Raw genomic sequence first — 10,711 nt, 5'->3', positions numbered from 1 at the left:
CTGTCAAACTAATGTGTCATGAGTTGTAGATTTTTAATTTTTAGCGGGGGATCCCCGTGACCAGAAATTTATTTCAAGGGTTCATCTGTGTTGAAAAGGTTGAGAAAGGCTTCTATGCACAAGTATTTTACTAATCATTACGCAGGAGTGTAATGTGATGAATGTAATGATAAGATATATGTAATAACATCAGTAAATCTTTTTACGGCCACATGAATGAAGCCTAACGGGGACACTGCAAAACAAAAATTACAGTGAAGATCTCTGGCTAAAACTTCGTATTTTCCCATGCACTGCATTGGTTAACTGCTGGTTTTGTGTAGGGGATTGCAGATATATTTACCAAATCCGCCGATCTTTGGAGCGCAAAACCGGTCCCCGCCGCTCCTGTCCCACCCCCCAACTATTCCTGATGTCATCACACCCATGGACCAGCTCTGGATGCGAGCACAAAAGGAACAGTCCACCGCCTTTCGGTGCTCTCCTGGAAAAAACGCGCAATTGACCCATGCAGTGCAGGCACAGCCCCACTGCATGGGAAAAAGAACATTTTTCACTTAACGTAAACACTAAATATATTTTGATTTCTATCAACTGCTTTTGGTTAAAAAAGCAATTAGGAAGAAAAGAACTTGATGTCATTTTTCTTGCTACCTTTTGCCCACCGTGGTAACTAACAGAGTAACTATCTGCACAGCTAAAACAGACAGCACCTTCTCTGAAGTTTCTTCTGTTTCCATTTCAGCCTGGGTGTGTGTGATCGCATTGGAACACGACTGTCATTTTGTGTTACATTTATCAGGTCAGAGCAAATAGCCAAGCACATCTGTGTTCCCATACAAGACATTAGGTTAAAGACCTCCTAGGTGAATTGCACTGTCATAATTCATCTGCAGTAGCGAAGATTGTATCTGATAACAGCTAGGCTCACCGGGAACATAAGGCGCCAGACAGATCAAACAAATATAACAGGATTTTTTCCCCTCTGGCAAAACGCAATAGAAATCCTAAAAATAATCTGTAACCTAAAATGTCCAAACTTCCCATATATGGCAGCTGTGGCCACAGGCGGTTAAAGACCTATTTGTGAATTCACTAATCGAGACAAATGATCGTGTCTGACATAGCTTGCAGGGTATCTATGATTCTGATCGGATAGAGTCACAGGAAGACTATGGTGCCCATTACTACTTATAGTCTGAAAATATGGGGTAACCCAAGGTGACCTATAAATGACCTTTCTAATCTGGTTAGAGTCTGCCTGCTTAGCAAGGAATCTGACTGTCCACTGATCCCTGCTAAGCAGAGTGGACACAGACTCACTTCTCCATTATGGGTGGTATGATGACACCTAAATGCCATCCAATCTGATCCGCCAGGCGAATAGGGATCCCTATCCATCTGTTTTTAGTGGACAGGATCGGATGAGATGTCGGCGAGCGTCAACACATGTCCCGCCACTCGATAGAGAAGACCAGAAAGTTTTTCAGGTAAACCAGATTGAAACTGACAAGTGGACCCAATCGGCCCATCTGTCTGAAGGGGTCCAACTAGGCTTAGATCAGCTAAAAGGATTCCAGATGCATGGAGCAGTTTTTTCTTTGAAAAGAAGCCACAGCCTGAGTAGAAAACCTATCCCCTGCCAGTATGCTTTAGAGCAGGGATATGCAAACTGCGGCCCTCCAGCTGTTGCAGAACTACAAGTCCCATGAAGCATAGCAAGACTGACATCCACAAGCATGACACCCAGAAGCTGAGGCATGATGGGACTTGTAGTTTTGCAACAGCTGGAGGGCCACAGTTTGCATATACCTGCTTTGGAGAAAGATACTTGAGCTCAGAAGCAGTGGTCTCTCTATGGAGGTAGTCAAAGCCTGAGCAGAGAGCAAGATTTTCGCTGATTGCAAAGCTATATGTCCAATGGCCGTACACACGATAAGAAAATTGGAAGTAAAATAATGTATGACAAACGATCTGACGATTTTCTGATCATTAGTATTGTGCTTTCGACAGTCGATTCCGACTTTTCGGATAACAAAAGTTGAAGGTGCAGGCTATAACATTTTTATTGTATGTGAACATAAGATCTGGTTTTCATTTAACTAGTACAGTTTTTGTAAAAAAAATAAATAAATCGTAAGAGCAAGACTACGCATGCTCGAAAATGAAAGAATACATATAAAACAATTGAACGCATTACATCAATTTGAAGTTGTATTCTGTCACACGAAAATTTTCGTATGTGGAGTAACCTTTTCACTTTTGATATGAGACTAGCATGCAACACAAAACGGGCGAATATTCTTTTGATAACCCAATCATGTGTACCAGTCTTAACTAGCCTGGTTTGATGCATCTGGATCACATTTAGCATATTTAAATTGAAAGTTCAATAAGGCTTTAATTTTAGCTATAAGATTGCTATTTCCAGCTCTCATTATGAAACTTATGTCATGGGTGAAATGCATCAAGTTAAAGCAAACCTTTCCACCCCAGTGTAAAATGATAGGGTGCATGCTCAAGATTGGGCGCAAATGTCATCTGTGGACTGGCAGAGAATAAGAAGCAGCTGGCTGCCAATGATTTAAAAAAATAAATAAATAAATAAATAAATAAATAAAAGACAAACTAGGTTTCTGACCAGCAGGGGGCAGACCATTGAGACTGGGGAAAAAGAGTGCATTAACCTAACTGGCGGTATGATTCTGTCAGGAATTCTGTACCAAAAGCGGTACAATTCTTTTCATGGAAATTTGGCGTTATGTATTATAGGCCTACAATTCTTAGTAATTACTGACTTAAACCTGACCAAAACAAGACTCTAGTAGACATCCCAGATGTGATAAATTTGAAACACAAACGCATGAATTATAATCGAATAAATAATATAATTGTATTATATAATATATATAATAAAATTATATTATTGATTAGATTATAATTCATGCATTATATATTATATATGTGTGTGTGTATATATATATATATATATATATATATGTGTGTGTGTATATATGTATATAATATATATAATATAAAATGTGTAATGTGTTTGTGTTTTGTGCAACTTTTTTTTTTTTAATTTCCCTCCCTAGTTCCACTCCCATGCAGCATTGCGGAACTAGGAAGTGATCAGACCGACGGAGACCGACGGAGAGCGGCAGGGATCTCGGCTGGCGGTCACAGCAATGAGAGATCATCGCTGGATCGCCAGGAGACGGTAAGAGAACACCGCTGTGCTCTGCAAATCTACCCCGAGCGTGACTCGGGGTTACCGATTCTGGTATGAAAAATCCACCCCGAGTCACGCTCGGGGTTACCGCCAGGGAGGTTAAAGTGTTACTCCACTTTTGTTGATAAAAAAAAACATTCCCCACTGGGTGATCTCTGCACATTACAAGGATTTAAACAAACGTTGTTGCAGATTCCTACCTTTTGTTTTTCTGAATAAATCACTGTGTGTTTGCTTTTATCCATGTGGGAAAGTGAGTTTAATGGGAGTGGTTTCATAAGCATCAATCAGCTGTGCACCTACAGGGCTCTAATGAGGAAAAGTGCAGGGTCTGCATCCCTTTAGACGTGATTTCCTATTGGAAGTATCTCACCAAAAATGACAATTTTTGTTGAAGGGGATGACTGATATCTGATGTGCATCTTAGTGCAGACTTCTGGGAAAATTGGTGAGCTAATCACACAAGCAGGAAATGATGTTTCTGGGGTGTGGTCAGTACACATTCTGTGTACAGAACACCTCCAGGTAGCCATATTGCATTGCATTTTCAGAACATTACAGAGCTGCACATTGAAAAGGAAAGGTCATTTTTAATAACATTTAATTACAATATGACTTGTGTCACAATTGTATATGCTAAAAAATGTTTTCTTGATTTGCCTCCCCCCCCCCCACCCCACAAAAGTGGAGTTACCCTTTAAGGAGGTATTGCTAATGTTATAAGTTTTCAAGCATTTCTTTGACCTAGAAACAAAAAATTCAAAATACTGTAGCTGCTGACTTTTAATAATAGGACACTTATCTGTCCAAGGATCCAGCACGGTCCTCAGCCGACCCGGCTCTTCGTCCAATTCTCCAGGTCCTGACCCCGGCATGTTTACTTTGGAAAGCTGGCAGTGACTGCTTGCGGTGTCACAGCCGGCTTAACACTGTGCATGCGCAGGCCACGCTGCACCTTGTGAATGGTCCTGCAGCCCTATGGGACCTGTGATGTGTCCCAGAAGGCCACGCCAATCCTACGGACAGACAAGCGGAACTTTCCCTTTTGGATGAAGTTCTGCTTTAATAACTACATTGCATTAATATAGTCATTTCTATTAGGGAAGGAGGGAAGGTCCACTTTAAATTATTTGTAAAATAAAGATTTTAAATAAATAGTACAACAGATGTAAACCAGTTTAAAAATAAAAATAAGTATGAACTTAAAAAAAAAAATAAATGAAACTGCATCCAAGAAATTACAGTTGACTTTAATACTCTGAAACACAAAACTATTTTAGCGATTGCCAGAGTTGCCAGATGGCAAATCTGAGCCTGGTGAGATAATACAAATAGCTTTGTCAGGATTTATATTATATATGCATGTTCTACCTTCTTCAGCATTCCATATAAGCTGCTTGAGATCAAAACCACCAGCAAATTTATAGAGAGAATATTTACACATGATAATCGAGCCTTGTGAAGAATAAAAGGTCAGATTTAAATACTGATCTACACAGTGAATCTACGATTATGCATGAAAAACCCCTCTGCAGGAAGAGAGTTTTCTTTATTAATTAGCATTAGCTAGAGAAGTTTACATGTAATTAGAAAGTAGTCAAGTGCTAAAGAGCCAAAGAAAACCATAAGGATGAATCACGACTGGGACCTCTGCACTTTGCTACTGTAAATCCCCCACTGACACAGGACAACTTAATCATTATAATTTCCTATGTATAAGTACATACCAAGAAAAGTCAGCACAGAATGGTTGACATGTACCTAATCTGCAAGTTTTAGGGCCGGTTCACACTGATGCAATGCCAGACATCGCATGTAATTCACACTGCATTGCTGTGCAGATCACATGCACCGTCTGTGCCATGCAAATTCAGCCATACAAGCTGTATGACTGAATTTGCATCTCATTCGGACAAAACTTGTTTAGGACCCTTTTTTGTCTGCACCAGAATCAGATCACACCCATCCGATCCAATCCCTGTCCGAATATACAGTTCGCACTGAGATCTGCAACTGATCTGGGGGGGGGGGGGGGGGGGGGTGTCATTAACTTTGTATTGACACCCACAGCGGTTCACAGAGGGCAGTGTGAACTGCCAGCAATTCAGGTGCAATGTGGAAACCCGCGCTGGATTTGCAGGGCTTCCTGAGTCGCACCAGTGTGAACCGAGAATAGAATTTGTGGGGTATTGTCCAGAGAGACAATGGACCCAACAATGCAGACCCAGGCAATCAAAGCAACCTGGGCTTCCATAACACCTCAGCAGTGCCACAGGCTGATCACCTCCATACCACACCACATTAATGCAATAATTCATGCAAAAGGAACCCTGACCAAGTATTGAGTGCATACTATACTGTATATGGACATACTTTCAGTAAACCAACATTTCTGTATTAAAACTATATAATATATAAATATAATAGAATATCCACATTTTCTGAGACACTAAGTTTTGGGTTTTCACTAGCTGTAAGCCATAACCATCAAAACAAAAAGAAAGAAATGCTTGAAATGTATCACTCTTTGTGTAACGCATCTATATAATATATGAGTTTCACTTTTTTTATTGAATTACTGAAATAAATTAACTTCTTGATGATATTCTAATGTCACACACATGACTCACTTCATATGACAATGCTACAATACTAAGCCAATCAAGACTGTCACACTGGGGATCCTTAGTCCTGTGTAAGGCTGGCCATACACGTTCCATTGTCCTATACAATTTTCCTTTATATTTACCAAAAACCATGTATATTATGAGATGAAAACCAAACAGTTTTCAATTGTATCCAATTAGGCAGGCCCTTGCACTACATAGTTTAAGGTAAATTTAAGGTAAGGGAAAATTGTACAAGAAAATTGAACATGTATCGCTAGCCTATGATATGTCTCCAGCAACACATGCTCACTGCTCTGTTCTGGACTTTCCTTTCGCACATGGTGGCTGAACAAAGCAGTGGGCGGGCAAAGGATCAGTAAATATGTATATCTGTGGAGGTCAGAGCCCCAGAACTGCACTACAGAGGCCAGCTGTTGACTACTTGGGAGATGTCAGGCCATGTGTGACATGTTCACTACCCACTTGCTTACTGAATGGACATGGCCCCACTAAGAGGTAGAGGGACTTGAAGGACAGATGTATGGGCAGGGAAATAAAACTACATGACTATGCACAAAATATTTACTATAAAACAAAATAAATGCAATTATGGCTTTGAAAGTAGCGCATTTGCACATACTTTCCCTGCACTAAAAATCACATCAGCATACAGGTTTGCATGCTAATATGAAACCATCTTCCATTCAGTAGTTAAACTAGTATTAAACTTTCAGGATTCACAAGGTACAATTATGTAATCCAAGTTTATAAACTGGCTAGGTTCCATAGTTTTAAAGAAATTCGACAAACTGCGCCTCTATTTCTATGCTGCCCAATTCGTGTTTATCCAATGGTGGTTGTTTCTGCAACTTAATAATGATGCTACCGCGGCAGAGGCAGCAGTGGCGCTATCCTATGAAACGCTTGGTATTCTAATATATAATACATTTAATACATCTTCGGGTCAGAAAGGGCCTCTATTTGCATTTATAACCATTGCTTCTAGCTAGTCTTCTAGCTGAGACGGATCATATACACTGGCCTAATCAGCCTCTAAGGTACAACCCCCATTTACCCCAATTCTTTAGTCGGAGGGATGGTTTATATTGGGCACGGAGGGGTCTGAAATATGCCCAGCAACTATATGAACAGGGTTTGTTGAAAACCTTCACAAATTTAAGACATGAGCTGGATATCCCAAATAGCTGGCATTGTAGAAATCTGCAGCTCAAACATGCAACTGCAGCCCAATTGGGACTTTGGGAGAGGTGAATCTCTATAATGCAAAACTTGGGCAATTCTCTAACTGGAGCACACGCACCTTGTCTCAACATTTTACAGTCTATTACGGGATAAACCTGCTACCTCACCTTCCAAACAACAGGCAAAGTGGGTGACTGACATTCCAGACCTCACACATGAAAACTGGCAGGAGGTTTAGGATTCCTAATTTGACACTGTCATATTCGCCAGGGACAAACTCATTCACCTGAGGTATATTAACAGACTTCATTACACCCCTAAACGACTCTCTTATTCACAAATGAGAGAGCCCTTTGTGTCACAAATTTGGGACAGAAAAAGGTGACTTTATTCACATGATTTGGGCCTGTTCCAGGATCAGGCCCTTCTGGTCAGGAATTACTGAATTAATCGCCTCCAATTTTGAAATTCCTAATGTATGTAACCCAAAATGGTGCCTTTATGTGTATTTGAGGATGTAGAATTACCTTCTAGAACCAAAAGTTTCCTTAGACTAATGCTTTTCTACGCTGGGAAAACAATTGTGATGCAGTGGATAAAATTAGAATGTCCCCCACCTGGGTCTATGGAAAAAATGGATTAATCAGAACCTGACACTTAATTAGTGGACATACGAGGCGAGAGGGTGCCCCAAAAAAATTCTTAAAACTTGGGGTCCATGGATAGATTCTCAGAATACTAGTGACCCCCTTCTTCACTTATTCACGGACTTTCCGCCCCAGTAAACGCTTTCATTGAGTCTATATACATTAATGACTGAGTGATGTGTATACGAACCTACTCTGATCTTTGATAATTTAACATGTCATGGCCAAATGGGAATTATCGGTGAGCACCAGTTACTAGATTATACGAGTTGGTTTTGTTTATATGTATTTCTTGTGTATCATAAGCAATATACTACTGATTGGTACCAGATAGACTTGTCAATTCTGTGCAATTTATACTGGTGTTATATGTCCATTTTTTTTACTGTACGCATGATATACATCAAATTTTCTTGAATAAAGACTAGAAGGGATGAGATGCACCTTAGCCATCTTTGAAAAAAAGAACTAAGTGTACAGGAAGACTATACAGAGTGGTGGATGTCAGATATGGAGTCTGGAAAAGTGCGATGGTCAAGCTTCCGCAGACAGCTTTCTACATGTACCTTCATACGGGATGACTGTTGAAAGCTGCAGGGCTTATACATGAACTACGAGAGTGCTCATCAGCACCCTTGCAGTTCATCCAGAATTACAAGCCATCAGCCGAGTTGATTGACGGTAGTTGTCATCTTTCATTCACAGGAAACTATAAACGAATGGTGCAGCCATGTTGGCAAGGCCGCCCATAGGCCCCCCGCAAGGCCCCCCGTAGGGCAGTGCGGTTTTAAACTGTGACAGTGGATGGAGGTTTCACATCGAGGAAGGGTGAGGGGAAACTGGCGGTAAGAGCTGGAATGTTACATGCTCCTCCCTAAAGGTTTTTGGAGAGAAGGGGAGTAAAGCGATAAAAACAGGAATGTCATAGAGATAGCAAAATGAGAGTTCAAGGGACAGGGACTCTTTTCCATCCCTTACCCCTTGGTGCTGCTTCCCATCGCAGGAAGGTTTCACAGTCATTACTAAGAGCCAGTGTGAATAAGAGGTACATATTCTGGTGTAGCTGAGAACTCATTCCAGTATAACCAAGCTTTCCAAAATCTGTCAGTAGTAATTCTATTTGAGGCAATAAGGTCTTCCATATGCCAGATTTCACTTATTTTGGCTATCCACATAGGGATAAATGGAGGTCTGGAGTTGTTTACCCAGATCAAAGATGCAGCTCCTGGCAGCGTTAATCAAATGAGGAAGGATTTCTTGTAAGATTTCCACTATAATATTGTTATGGTGTCTGTTAGTAAGTGTGTTCGCTTGGAGAAATGAGGGCAGAGGAGAAGGGAGGAGCAGGGAAATGCCTTGCCATCCTAGGTTATGAGACAGTGTGTTACTATTGATGCACACAGGGTAGGAAGAAACAACTCTAGACCCGCGCTTCCCAAACTTTTTTGGTACAAAGGTCCTTGGCAAAATTTAGCCAAGGACCAGGGGGAGGAGGAGGGGGTGGTGGAGGTTTTGGGGTGGGTGTTAGCGCTTCAGTCATCCTGACTCCATGGTTGATAGGGTGTAAGAATGATTGAAACGCAGTATTTCTACTACTACATTGTCATACTGAAATACTTCCAACTCAGCACAGCTACAAGATGCAGCTTGCCACTAGCCCGCCACCGCAGTCACCAGATGCAGCTTGTTACAGGCCCACCACTGCAGCCACCAGATGGAGCTTTCACTTTGTAAAGTTTTGCAAGGGCTTTGTGCAGTGAAAGAACTTTCTAAAAATAGTAAAGCCTCTGCCTAGCGCTACAGCCTCACAAGGAATCCATCTGGAGTGGGAAACCAGCACACACGCAGTTGATTACAGGGTTCCATTCCTATGAGATCTGAGAATCTCATGATGGAGGCGGACCAATAGCAGTGATGCGCGAGCATGGATGTTCTGGTCTCTGCTCACCCGCCGCTCTCCTCATTCAGTGCGGCTTCTGTGGCCCAGCTTCAAGGAGGGCATGAACCAATGTCAGCCCTCGACCCGCGGGTTCTAGACCCTGCATGCAAGCGTGGCTCCATAGAAAAGAAACCCTGTAACAGGAAACCTGCACAGCAGTCATGGCAGCAGCTTAAACTGGAACAAAGGCCAAGATTAAAAGATAAAAGGAGCTGCATACTCAGTAAGTGATTAAATCAGCTGCTGAAAGTAAGAAAAAAGTGCTTTTAGTAGATGGCCATTGCTAAACATTTCTAAAGATGCCTTTGTTGTAATTTTTAAGATAATGGTAAAGTTCTTCTTCAAGTCCCCCCTGAAACATCTAGGAAGATTGCCTCTTCAAAGGAGAATGTAACACTGTGTTCTCTTTGCAGGAAAACGTCTCTTGAGTCTATAAATGACTGAACAAAAACCTATCACAATTAATCCACCACAATAAAAACATTTTTAGCAGAGGACTAATTATGTGCACGGAAAAGGTCTGCCTCCATTATTGTGAAACGAAATATTCAACAGAATACATTAAATTAAAAGACTAAAGATGAGCTTGTGGTTGGCAGCTACCACTGACTGGCTGAAAATGGATAATGCCGGATTTCATGCATGTAAAATTCTTTCATCCTGCATTTAACATACGTGTTCTGATAATTCACATTAATGAAATTGCGAAGGGAGAGGCTGCTAAATTACAATAAATGGACATGCTTGCACTGCACTATTTAATTACAGGGGATTTACAGTCTGCCATGAACTACTGTAAATTACAATAAGCAATCAGAATTCCTAAAGGAAATTAAAAAAATAATCCATTCACTAAAAGCCTCAAAGGCCATTATTCAAAATTTATCTGAAAGCATTGCCAGTCTTTAGTCGGGATGATTTAAAATAAACCTTATGGAAAATTGCCAATTCAAACTGAGAATATCATGAAAAAAATGAATACGCATGGGTTACTTTTAAAAAGGAGTCTATTCAGAGATACAGGCAGCTGAATTATATGCAAATCTTGACTTTACCTGTGAAATGTGAGCTTAGACCCACT

The 10,711-nt window shown here is 40.9% G+C and overlaps 1 protein-coding gene across 1 annotated transcript in view; it reads right to left on the bottom strand.

Annotated features, from left to right (window-relative positions):
* Positions 1-10,711, bottom strand: part of PLCL1 (phospholipase C like 1 (inactive)) — a 472,369-nt gene that overhangs the window by 327,816 nt on the left and 133,842 nt on the right.

Source organism: Pelophylax lessonae (assembly GCF_965119305.1).
Source record: "Pelophylax lessonae genome assembly, chromosome: 6".
NCBI lineage: Eukaryota > Metazoa > Chordata > Amphibia > Anura > Ranidae > Pelophylax > Pelophylax lessonae.
The sequence above is the reverse complement of the archived record's forward strand: the minus strand, read 5'-3'. Positions and strand labels throughout refer to the sequence as shown.